Here is a 13,904-nt window from a genome sequence, read left to right on the forward strand (position 1 = left end):
GCCATTAATTTATCATTTCTTTAGTTCAATTAGTAAGCACAAGCAATTTCCCCTATGTTTTACTTGGTGTCTTTGTTTGTTGGCTTCTCGTGATATGATTAATAAAAATCGGGCCCCTCGGTTAACTCCCTTTCTTCTCGTTCTTATTACATAACGAGGGTCTCGAATCCGGCAACATTGATGCCTTCAGGTAGCAGGTTGCTGGTTTATTGACCAGTCGCCTTCACCCAGAAAGACCACATACTCGTGACGCCTGCGGCAGAGCGGATGTTCCACATCCGCTGCCAATGTTTGTCAGTGGTGGCACTAGCTAACACTCCCAAGGTTAGTTCTAGTAGTAACACACAAATACCCAAGAAAGTGGATGGGGAGACCGCGCCGCGGTAGCTCAATTGGTTAGAGCATCGCACGCGTAATGCGGAGACGTGGGATCGTTCCCCACCTGCGGCAAGTTGGTTCTTCATCCAGTTCCATGGCCATCAATTTATCTGTCTTTTTATTTCAATTAGTAAGTACAAGTAATTTCCCACATGTCTTCCTTGGTGTCTTTGTTGGCTTCTCATAATAAGACCGTAGCGAGATGACATACAAAAAAACGCCGTCTTGTGTTGCTCTGTTTGGTGTTGGTTGCTGAGAAGAGGCTGAAAACAAAACGTATTTTCGGGGCCTCAGATTTCCCATTTTTAAAGAGAGGAGCAGGAAGCAGGAAGAAAAACGTAAGAGAAACGAAGTACACCCGGCAGGCGCGCGTTTCAATAAGTGAATGGCAACGCTGCCGCACAAAAATAATGGATGCACTGCACAGGCTAAAATAGCCAGTACAAAAGCTCCCAATTTACCTGGTCATTCGCACGCTCACATATAAGTCGTAATGCTGAACATATATGTGGGGAATCGGGGGTGGCTAATACTCCCAGGGTTAATCTCGTACATGTACACCCAAGAAAGTGCGTGAGAGGATGACCGCCCCGGCAGCTTAATCGGTAAATCACCGCACGCGTAGCGCGGTGGAAGTTGTTATCATTACTATATTTAATTCATCTTTTTAATTATTTATTTATTTTAGTGTTACCATTTATTCCCATATTATCTGCTGCCTAACATAAAAAGAAATGGAGTACCCAAGGTAGTGTTCACCTCGATCTCTCCCCTAGCTACCATTGCATAGCACAGCAGAACACATGTGGGTTCGGTCCCCACCTGCAGCAATTGATATTTACATCGACTTTCCTTTTTCCTTTACCTGATTATTTCTACACTGCAATTGGATGTACCAATTAACTTTCACAGCCTCTGGCTTCATTATCTGTCGCTTCGTTCTTCCTCTTTCTATTCCCCTTTCCCCCGCCCCCAGTGTAGGGTAGCAAACCGGATGCTCTTCTTGTTGACCACCCTGCCTTTCCTATCCTTGTTTTCCCTCTCTCTCTCTCTCTCTCTCTCTCTCTCTCTCGTATGAGTGTGACCAATAAAGAATTGATCCTTTCGGACCCTTTATTCTTGCCCCTCAGCGCGGTATATAAAAGGCACGTAGCTGCTTACTCTGAAGCAGAGCACCAACAAGCGTAAAGACTTACTTGAATAAGATGCCATAGCTGTATCCACTTACTGCACCTGACTACTCGCCGGAGAAGATTCAAATATGCCGCATTTCTTATAGCTGAAGCGCGCTTACGGAAGACGTATTTTATAACAACGTGACGTGATCCTCCATTCTGCCACGTACCCAGAACGGAGGACGCGCCAAGAATCACGCGGTTGGCGGAAAACAACGCCGGAAGCACTGACGGCGTCGCTCCCAACAACTACATCCGCAACGATGGCGCCGCAATTACATCTACGAAGTGGCTCACACGATTAATTGTGGCCAAGTTCTCGATACAATATCACTGAAAATGTAGAGGCAGAAAGCTCATGCTTTTGCGGAAATCTCGTGGGTGGCGTTGCGTCATTTGGCTTCGGGACATCACTTGCCGAAGAAGTTATAGCTTCCGATTTGGATAAGCCCCAGCCGGGGCTTCAAAAACTAGAAGCGAGAAGCCTTTAACATATCAACTCGTGAAGCGATGTGGCGTTACCGTACACGCTAGGCATACTTACATCAAGTTACTACGTTATTCATCAACTGCAAGCAGCCTCCCCCCCCCTCCCTCCCTCACTACTCTATAACCCCTGGAAAGATGGCCAGTCCCCTTTAGTGCGCGAGCGCCATTGTTTAATTGAAGCAAGCAAACAAGCAGAGAAAATCGTCTCTCCTGTAGGAAGATGCTGCTGTCGCAGTCAATGACTTCAGAGCAGAAGGAATCATTGAAGTTTGCTGTTTTTATCGCGATTGCAATCATACGGACACTCGGAGGCGCGTTTTCGTCGCCGCCGCACTGTTCCGAATGCGAGGCACATGCGCGGGCTGATCCGCCGACTCCGCTTGGCTCGCGTGCGGTGTGTTGGAGGTCACGTAATGTGGTGAGATTTGGAGACTCACCACAGCTGAAGTGGTGAAGCGAGCAGCCGGTAGCGCGGGATGTTTGCTTTGGGAAGAGCACGCGCGCCCCACACTGCCGGCGCTCCGGATCGTGCCAGCGTTATGACGGCGATAGCTCGCGGTCATCGACTGAACTTTTTCATGCGTTTCTTAGGGCGCGTGACACCACGTTCTTAATGTTTTCTGCAGTTATTGACTGTACATAAAATTACAAGTGTTAATTCGTGCATTATTTGCTTGCTATCACATTCATAGATTTGTCCTTCGGGCTTCGACTTTTTAGAAAGCAGCTCTTAGGCGCCCTTTCCTGCGGTGAGCGTCGGTGTCGGCGTCACTCGTAACCGAGCGAACGCGCACAGCGAAAAATGAAAGAGTGAACACGGAGCGAAGCGGGGTATGAAAGACGGCGAAAGCGAAGAGAGCGCAAGGAGGAAAGCAGAGGACAAAGGTGGAGCGGAACCATGAAGCGGAAAGCGCACGATCGAGAATATGGCGAAAGCGTGAGAAGAACAGCGTAGTGCCGCGCAAGACGGGGTCTGCGGCGATGATAGCCACAAGATGGCGCCAGAAAAGTGCGCGTCGTCTGTTCACCGATGACGCCACCGATACCATACATATATAGAAAAAAAGCGCTGCATGAGCAGAGGTCTGTCTGCGGCGGCTGCTGTGAATGGCACCCACGTGTCACCAAAATGCTGCCTCTCGCGATCTCCCAATTAGCGCGGAAGCCTAGCAACACTTCTTTCCGTTTGGAACGTGCCGCACGAGACAGATTGTCCGCGCCAGCCAATATGTCTCGAAATGAAAACACGTGTAGAGGTGCGCTCAAATTTATTTATTTTTTATTTGTTTGTTTGTTTGTTTGTTTGTTTGTTGCGCTCGCAAGGCTAAGCAAGCTCGTTTATAAGCCGAATCAGTTGAATCAAGCTGGGTCATGCATGTCGTTGGAATTCCTGTACGTGTACTAAAGCGGACTGTTGTGACGCATGTTCACCCTCCTCGGAAATTCCGCCGAAGGTTCCGGTATATGAAGAACGGGGAACCATGTTTTCCACCAGCTCACAAGTCAGCGAGTGGGTGGCGCCTCCTTGTTCTTGGAAGGCTGCAGCTTATCCTGCTTGGCTTCCTGCTTCCGTGCGGCGGCAGATGAAAGGAAAACACCGAGCGGGTAAACACCGCGAATTTGCTCGGGGCGGTGTTCCTTCCGAGGAGGCTACTCAAGAGACGTTTATTGAAAGGCTTCCCATACTAGGAGGAAATCGCTCTGGGCACTGAGCAGTCGACCTTCCGCCATCTGCAGTCAGGGGACGGGTATACCTTTCTCGACCCCAGCCCACTTGAAAGACGTCCACACGGCTCGACATGCGGTGAACGTCATTATCAGGGCGCCACGTGCAGCGAAAGAGCCACAAGTCCACCGCTACACAAAGAAAAATAAAAGAAAGTTAGCAAAGATCACACGAAGAATTGGCTGCTTGTTTGTTTCCACGATTCCTGGCTTTTAACAATATTATTGCCAAAATGATCTCTTTAATGTTATATAAGGTATCGTTTATTGTCATACTGTCACGCTCCTGCGTTTCGAAGACTCGGACTTGCAAAGCTGTCCGAAACTTTATGGGTTGCGCACGGAGTGATTCCGTCTTTACCAGTGGAATAATTGAGGACTGCTTCACTACAAGATATCTATGCTGATAAATATTCGTGCCAACTGGATCTGTAAACATGCATTGTTTTTGTTCTTGCCACGGTGTCGATGCACAAATCTGTTCGTACATTCAGGCTGAATACCTTAGCTCCGAAGTCCTTACGCATGGCATCCCTATGCTCTAGGAACAAAGGCAGCATCGGCAGCCCTGTCCGAGGTAGTAACGGCTGGTCGCGCATTTAATTTGAATTGCAGGCATTCTATTAACCATCTAACGAGTAATTTTACTCCTATTCCATCTGCAAAAACGAAGTAAACGCGCTATTTCGGGAGACTACAACTATCGAAATTGTAGATTATAATGGTAAACAGCAGTTCCTCCAGCATAATTGACTACCTTGCCCTCCATTATTTTATAGAGAGAGAGAAAGCAAGCCTATGGACCAAATTCCAAAGCCTTCATTTCCTTGGACCATTTTCCATATCCTCATGAGAGGAGTCCTTCATACCTCCTTACCTCGAAGTATGGACAGACGGCACCCACCGCGGTGACTCAGCGGCTATGGTGTTGCGCTGCTAAGCGCGAGGTCGCGCGATCAAATCGCGGCCGCGGCGGCCACATTTCGATGGGGGCGAAAAGCAAAAACAACCGTGTCCCGCGAATTGGGGGAACGTTAAAGATCCTCTGGTGGCCCAAATTAATCTGGTGTCCTCCACTACGGCGTGCCTGGTTATCAAGTCGTGGTTTTGTCACGTAAAACCCCAGAATTGTGAGTGGATAGAGAAAGATAGTGTACTTTGAAAGCGGCCTTCATCCGGCCTTATACGGGAAGAATCTTTTTTTTTCTTTTCTTTTTAGTCAAGGAAAGGATTCCACGCGTCTGGATTCAAAGGCACGTGTGATATAAGTCTCAAGCTTACGGCTTCATTTAGGAAGGTTCCTCAAATGTTACTTTTTACATTGAATTGTTCATACACGCACGCGTGCGCTTTTGCCGGATGAAGCTTCCCCCCCCCCCTCTCACGTCACCCGTAGCGCCGCACCTAAGGACACATACGCTGAGGATCATGGCGACCATCGCAGGGGAGGCCGCCCGCTTCGGATCTACAAAGTCGTTGTCCTGTAGTGCTTGGCCCACTCATTCCAAACAGGTGGTTGCATTTGCTTCAGATGTCTGTTATGACGCTTCGGACGCAATGTATTCGTGTCAGTTGGGCGCTGTTACTGCGATCCGTTCTCAATTTTTGGCGCTGCAGGATTAACGAGAGATTGCACTAGCCATACATTGGCCTCCAGGATTTGGCAGCGCGTGCGGCAAGCCACGCGTGCTTCCCCCGAAGGCACACCTGTGATGTGTACTTGTACTTATTATTTAATATAGAGGTCGCCACAACATGCATGGTAATCATCATCATTCGGGGAAAAGCAATATCGGTGCCCCCGCAGACCACCTTGAAGGGTTCCTGCTGGTAATAGGGATAAAACATTGGAATAAGTTGACATTTGGCGTGCATTTGGTTTACTTTTACTTCGTGAACTTCTACGCCTAGCTGGCGCCGCAACGGTATACATTTTTTCTAGCGTTCTCCTTAGTTCTGTACTGTTCTAAAATGCCAGCTGGTGGCGCGCTCTGCAGCGTAGCGTTATCGTTGCATCGCCCGCTAACGAACATTTTGCGCCACCTCTTGTGAAACGCCTTTCTTTCTTTAAAGTCGTCCACTCGCTTTTCACCGCCCGCCTGTAACAGGCGCCAACATGCACACGCAGACGAGGAATCAGGTTAAGCTGGCAACGCGGACACTTGCAACACGCACAGCTTGTTGCTTCCAGGCGCGGTTGCCGAGCCAAGCTATGAGCGGAGTTAGTTCCTTCGAATCACTTCTGGGGCCGCTGGTGTAGCGGTGCGTAGACGCGTAATCATGCGGCATTTTTCGTATTTCACGCAACTACGACTAAAGCGCTGAAAAAATACTCACGCATGGCATAAGGCGCTGAGAACGACTGACTAATCTTTTGAGACACAATAGTAGCTTTCCCATCAGAAATCACGCCTTTAGTAATCTTTCTAAAGCTAAATAATTAATCTTCTCTAATTACCCAGGTAATTAGTACACAAAAAGTTACCCTAGTGGCGCAGGAGGGCTGATGATCGAACACCGTACGTCTGAAACTCGTATATTGTACCAGTTCTTTACAACGGCTTGGCTAACGTCGTCTGGGCGAGAGGCTCTGTGCAATACGCATAGTCAGAGCGCGCTGTGTCAGCGGCATGCGAATGTCCAGTCACAGCAGGCGTTACCAGAACAGCCATTATCCGTAGAATCACGGTATCAAAAAATAACCTTGCACACAGCGAACAGTAAAGCACATACATACAAAATTAGTGCAAGTTCACATAAGCTTCTACGAAGTCAGATACCGAGCGGACTCACAATGGATCATCTTCAAACGAGACTGCGTAAGATAATTTTCTATCAGCAAGTCACAAAGAGCTGCGATAGCGTGTCTTCGTTTGATTTGGCACGAGCGGTAACCAAGAGCCTTGTCCACAGATGCAACATGCCTATCTAGCTGCAGTTCAAGCGACTGCGCATGGACGAGGGTGACGATATGGGCTTGTTGGTCGGTCATCGTTAAAAGGTATCTGTATAGCGCAACAAAACAAAGACACAAGAAGAAGAAACGCTTCTCTTCGTCCTCGTTTCTTCTTCTTGTGTCTCTGTTTTGTTGCGCTATACAAGTACCTGTCAGTGCGCATGAACTCCCACTGCTGTTAGTGGCTGCTCATGGATTCTCACTGCTGCTAGCATTGTGGACAATCGATGAGCACATGTCCTAAAGACGCAGCCGTGGTGTTACAGTGGGTGCAAACAGCGGACATCTTATTGATTCAAGAAGATGTTGACTCATACATTGCTCATGCATCATTCATACATCACCCATACATCGACTGCGCCTGGACGTGGCATCGTAGGCCGCGTCCAGGTGGGATCGATGTATGAGTGGGTCAAATGTTCGATCAGTGCCTTGGTATACTCTGAAGTACAAAAGTGGGTGAATCCTGAATAGGCAAGATAACTTTGCCTGATAGTCAAATCGCGTGGCCTCACTAAGTTTTTGTCTCAGTCTAGATAAAAGCTCTTAGCATTTGATATTATAATTCCTGATCGTGAAACTGCAATTGGAAGATAATGCGGACTTCCGATAAAAGTTTGTTACTCTCTGGTACGCGGTCGTGATGAGAGGCACATTCTTGTTGACATCATCTTATCGGCTGCGATGTCCACACCGCAGTCAATTCCATAGTCAGTTTCTATGTTTACCTTCTCCAGAGTGCTGCATAAGAACACAGTGTGTGGCTCCATTACAGTCCAATGGAAGTCTCTTGCAAAGGTAATTTGACCTCACGGTAGGTCTACGTGTCTTAACCAACGTAATGAAATCATACTTCAGGAAACGACAAGGGTGGTTGGGGATATGGGCCAGCAGACATTGTCGATTTTTGCCTTGTAACACGCCGGTGAAACGACGTTTGATCCCGCCCGTCAAGCGATATCGTAAGCAAATAAATACTGACCCTCCTTTTTCCTTCCCCATGCACTATCAAGAGTCAGTGCTATCACCTTGACAGCGCCAAACTAAAAGCCGCCTTTCAAGAATTGTGAGCGACAAGTCTGACATTGCCTCCATTAAAATCACTTGTGCAGTTTCTGCGTCGTCGGCTTTACCCTGTTTCCGCTGTAGAATTTTGCGAATTCTGCTGTCCCTCTGACTTGGTTTTCATGTCATTTTGCTTAGCCTGCTCGTAGGGGAAGTCATTATAAGCTACGGCAGACAGAAGATTAGGATATGCAGAGCCGCCTACTCAACCGGTATTATTATGGATATTTTGGGCTGTTATTGTCACTTTGAATATATACGGTTCTCTTTCTATCTCTCATTTAACGTAAAATTTGTTAGCGAACGATTTGGCATTTCACTTTGTCAACCTGCGCTTTGTTGTGTTGAGTTTTTAGAGAGCAGCTCTTATGTCCCCGTTCCTGCGGCGAGCGTCGGCGTCGGCCTCGGCGTAACCGAGTCAATGAGCACAACAGCGAAGGATGAAAAAGCGAACGCGGACCGGCAAATGAAAGGCGCGAGCCGCGAAAGGCGGAGATCAATGAAAGCGGCCCCTTCAGTGACGTGCGCGCTGGAAGCTGGTCTCATGCAGACCCACCGGACCACTCGATGCGTACTCATATCTGGCCTCAGCAGGACTAAATTCCTACTATCGTGTGCTCACGTCAGCTCTCGCTCGTGCTTGTTTGGTTTGCTTGAGTTGGTCATGTTCGCACTTGTTTCGATTGTCAGAGTTTGAGATTCTTTTTTTGCCATGATGAGTCTAAACCGAGACGTCATGATGAAAAGGTTTTTGGTTACAGTGCGCCATATCCAATTCTGTACAAGACGTACCCCGAATACAAGGACGCGGAGGCGACACCCAATACCTCATTCTCCTTGACTTTGGAACGTGGCAACACAGCAACAGAAGAGATCACACCAACATGATTATGATCAGTGGCAGCGGCATCGTCATCTTCATAAGACATGACATGACTCGCGTTAAGAACGAAGGGCAAAGGAGAGAGAGAGAGAGAGAAAGAATGCATAGAAAGGCAAGGAGGTTAACCAGAGGCAGTTCCGGTTGGCTACCCTGCACGGGGGAAGGGGGATAAAAAGAGAAAGAGAGCGGAAGGGGAGATAGAAAGAAATAGAGACGAGCACGACCAAACCGCGTACACTACAGATCGTTGTAGGGGGCGGCGTTCTTACAGTCTATCGTGAAGCCCCGCAGACCGCAGGAACTTTAATAACGCGAGTAAGGCCTTTAGCGTGGATGTTATGTGCGAGTACTGATCTACAGCTTTGAGTTCTGATAGTGGTCGATTGTCCAAATGGTCCAATACTCTGCACAGCACTTCTCTCTGAGCAATGTAAACACAGAGCCGACCCGTCAGCAGGGGAAGGAATAATCACGTGACATCTCGCACCTACAGAGATGAGGCGAAATTTTCAAGCTGTCACGTGACTGCCGCAGCTACTCGGCGCCAGTTAGTGTGCCGGCGCTGCCGCAGCAGTGTTTTCACGCCAGTGGCGCGCCGCGCGCGTTTTAACGCTAGTGCGTATGGGGCTTTCTGCCGCGGCCATCGCTCCGAGAAAGCACCAGAGTAGCGCGCGTCCTCTAGTCACCGATGACGCCACCGATGCCATATATGGAAACAAAGCGCTGCATGAGCGGAGGCCTGTCTGCGGCGGCTGCCGCAGGCAGGTGATGATGTTGATGAGATGCCATACACCACTCATCACCATTCTTCGGTCTACTCAGCTATATGAACCGACTAGCCCAGCAACATGTACTTCTCGATTCACTCAACAAGCATCACACATCGCCTTCTTCCTCGCGACATCACTGCTTTGAAGTCTCACACTATGCATTCGCCTGATGCGATTTTTGCATTTTGTCATAGCTTCTGAACAAGCACAGAAGCTCACGATATAATTTAAAAAAAAAAATGATGCATCCGCATTGGCAGAGCGGTGTCTTCTTAAGGAACGGAAGGAACTCGGGTCTTCCTAACTCGGGCGCTATGAGTTCCTCTACAATATTGAACTTGAACTTCAGTCAAGACTCTAGACCACGACTACCCTGGGTTCAAACACACTAGACCGACGACTTAACGTCGCCCCTCGTACCCTAGTGTCTTGGCCAAGTTACAAGACCCTGGTGAAACAACTGTGACTATGTAGAATAGGTCGAAAACAGTCTGCTAGACTGTATAGCGCTCAGTGAACAGTGAAAAAGGGCCACATACGTACAAGAAAATTATGGCTACACACTGCCAATCCCTTTAGACGTTTAGGTGCATATGAGGCTCCTGGCACTCTCCATCAATGCGACGTCATTCGCTCGATTTCTTGTTTTTTACCTTGAATAAACATGCTCCCTTAGAAAATTGTAGCTTTCCTTCGGACTTTAAATATACATCTCAATAAGAGCTATTAGCTCTTATCCAGATCACAAGGCGGACTCAAGTGATTATCAGTTAAGGTGCCAAAAGTCGAATCGAAATATCGATTTATGTTGTTAATTTACGTGATATTATTATAGGTGAACCTCATTCACTTTCAACGCACGCAAGATATTGGACCGCACATACTTCGAGATCCGCCAACACAGCATCTCAAAGAGCTAGCTGTCACAAGGGAAGAATACGAGAAAGTGGCGCATGACGAACGCGCCAGACGTTTCAAAGAGCGCTTTTGGCACGAGAGAAGCTAGCTACGTATGAGGATTATCACATTCTTAGAGAGTTAGCAGCGCTAAATTCTAGCGTAGTTTTTTTTTTCTTTTAGTTTTTATCTTTTTCACTTTCTTCTGCCCCCTCCCCCTATTCTTCTAGGGCCTTTCTGTACCCTCTCCTCTTCCCTTGCAGAGTAGCATGCAGGAGAATGCTATTACCTCGCAAACCTCTGCGTTGTTACATAATATATATATATATATATATATATATATATATATATATATATAGCTTTTGAACGGTGCAGTGCATAAACATTGCATGAGATTAATGTTGTTACCTATGTGGTACATAAACATCAACTTTGCATGAAATCAGGCGTGGCATAGGATGAAAATTAACGCAATTGCACGCATCCCACTCAACTGTATAGCATTTGATTAAGCTTCGCTGCACATAGATACCAGCATGTGCGTTACATGTGAATATAATTTTGATGCATTTTACTAGATTTGATTTGATTCGCGCAGTACGTGTAGAACTTAACTTTCACATAAAAAAAATCTGCATTGTTTTATTCTTTCTTGTTTTTACAACTCGTAATATGTTTAGGTTTGTACCCTAGAGCCACACAGTGAAGCCTTATTTCTCCCTAATGTATTTGTTTTTCTGTCCCTTGCAGGTACGTTCTCAGAATTTCACATCTGCTACAGCCATGAAGGGCATCCACATGGCACAGAACCTTCGCAGGCTGCGTTGTAAGGGTAAGATTCGTAGATTTCACAACAGAGCTGCAGCAAACATTGTCGTGCGAGACGTAAATTATTTCGCATTTCGCGTGCGATGCTCTACCAATTGAGCTACCGCGGCGCTGTTTCCCCATCCACTTTCTTGGGTATTTATGTGTCCTAGTAGAACCCTGGGAGTAGAACCCTGGAACCCTAGTAGAACCCACAACCTTCGCACGCGAAATGCGAAGGTTGTGGGTTCGGTTCCCACCTGCGGCAAGTTGTTTTTTCATCCACTTTAATTTCCATTAATTTATCGTTTCATCATTTCATTTATTAAGCACAAGTAATTTCCCCTATGTTGTCCTTGGTGTCAGTGTTTGTTGGCTTCTTATGATATGACTAATAAAAATCGAGCCCCTCGGTTAACCCCCTTTCTTCTCGTTTACATATATATATATATATATATATATATATATATATATATATATATATATATATATATGCTTTGCAGTAAGCGAGGGATATTGTGTAGATTGCCGACAGCTCTTCTTTCTTTTGCAATCAGTGTTAAGCTGGAGCACCATTTAAGCGATTCTGCACTCGACGCGACTATGCGACGGTGACGAGCGACAAGGTAAGTTGTCGCGTGACCAGCGGAGGTATTCCGTAAGAGTCCACCTAGTGGACATGTCCATTTCGTCTGCTGCTGAAGTTCTGGTTGGCTCGGCTGGGCTGCGTGTCTACAGCAGCTAGGCGCCACAGCCAATCAGAACTTCAGCAGCAGATGAAATGGACGTGTCCACTAGGTGGACTCTTACGGAATACCTCCCCAGATCGCCCCTTATAGGCGCTCGGTCGTTGGGTGATGGAATTTTAGTTTCCGTCCCTCGTCGCCGGGAAGCACTTTGAGCGACTATATAGCCAATGGGACTAAGACACCGACTGGCTGACTTCGTGTGCTGCTGTGGAGCATGTCTTCTCGGTCGGCGCACCTCAGGCTTTTTCTCGTGACCGTTTCCGCTGCATCTTGTGCAACCCGAGGGAAAATTCGAACAAATCCTGCGGAACTGTCGGCAGTAAGCATATTCACGACAAATTGGAGGCGGAAGTTCGAGCCCGCCGTTGAGGAACATTTACTATCAGAAAGCGCTGAAGCACACGTCCAAGCGTATGCCGCTGCCCGGTGCTGCCTACTCGCCTCACCTGCAGCCGTCGTTCATATGTTGTGTCGCCATCAAGCGACAGTCAGGCACGACAGCGATTCCATAAGCGTCGCTCGGCTTTTCACTCAACGAAGGTGTTTACACTTCCCTTGAAATTTATTTTAATTGATAGCTCTTCTTTCTTTAACTTTCGCGTATGAAGACATAAGGAACGACGTTTCCGCTGCTCTCTTGTTCAATCTATACTTGCAGATAAACAAGGACACAAAAAGTTCAAGTTTTGGTGGGCAAGCTGCCACGTTCAGTAAACAAAACTGAGCGCCATCATGGAGGCGACAACGGATAAGGTCGTGTAACGTCCATCGCCTATACGGGGGCTGTCGGAATGGACGAGGTTACAATGCAAGTAGATGACAAACTCAGCACTGTCATCTCCTTGCACTGCAATGCCTTGCACAGAATTTTCGTTTCCCGCCAACGAGTTCCTGAGGTGCACGCGAAGAGTACCTTTAAGTAAACGCGAATAAAGAAGGGGGCCAAATAACAAGGTCAGGTGATGTCACTACAATAAACCACTGACATGGCGGAAAGCCCCGTACACTATGTAGTAACAAGCTCAATATAATATTTAGCGTCCAACTCACTGGAATGTGCGGTTGACTGAGCTAACCTTCTCCTGAAGACGCGCAGCATCCGGCCCTGCACGTATCGTAGAAGAACTCTACAGCAGCTATTTCATACGTCTACCTGTAACATCGTCGAACCAATAATTCGCGTTAGGCAGCGGCTTTAGAGAAGCGACGCTAAAGTCTGACCACGTCAACTTTTTACTTTTGATTTAAGCAGTGGAATTAAAATAACCACCGTCAAACCAACCCAGTTGAAATGTTCCCGGCTCTTTCCTGCAAATCGTTATGTCGATTTTTCGCAGGTTGCAGTGCCCAATCCTTGACTCCAATGTATTGTTTGATTGTTTATATATATATATATATATATATATGCAGTCACAGTCGATAATGTGTGAAGAAGAGGACTATGATGGTGGCCTGAGAGACGATGAGAAAGAGGGTAGTTTTTTTATCGCTGCTCTACGCTTGTTGGCTCAGCCATTAAAAAGCCATCTGTAGATAGACGCACGCTTCTTCCTTCCCGTGACATCATTGGTGGAGGTGCTGGGTAATGATTATGATATGTACAGTGATAAACTCTTAACAGGACATACACTCCCCCCCCCCCCTCCCACACACACATATAGACTATACAGAGATTTACGAAGTTTCGTTAAGGTTCGTGGCCCGTAAGGACGTAAGCAGCGCTTACGTCCTTGTATATATATATATATATATATATATATATATCATTTCTATATTATAGAAATCATCATTTCATCATTTCTATATATATATAAATGATGAATTAATGGCAGTGAAAGTGGATGAGAAAACAACTTGCCAGGTGGGGAACGATCCCACGTTTTCGCATTACGCGTGCGATCCAACGTCATTGCATCGCACCCGTAATGCGAACACGTGGGATCGTTCCCCACCTGCGGCAAATTGTTTATTCACCCACTTTCATTGCCATTAATTCATCATTTCTTTAAT

General features: G+C 47.0%; 1 non-coding gene across 1 annotated transcript; it reads left to right on the forward strand.

Moving 5' to 3' along the window:
• Positions 1–377: 377 nt before the first annotated feature.
• Positions 378–450, forward strand: TRNAT-CGU (transfer RNA threonine (anticodon CGU)). The gene has a single exon. It is a non-coding gene; the product is annotated as a tRNA-Thr (tRNA).
• Positions 451–13,904: the final 13,454 nt, after the last annotated feature.

The sequence above is a fragment of the Dermacentor variabilis genome, chromosome 1 (genome assembly GCF_050947875.1).
Source record: "Dermacentor variabilis isolate Ectoservices chromosome 1, ASM5094787v1, whole genome shotgun sequence".
NCBI lineage: Eukaryota > Metazoa > Arthropoda > Arachnida > Ixodida > Ixodidae > Dermacentor > Dermacentor variabilis.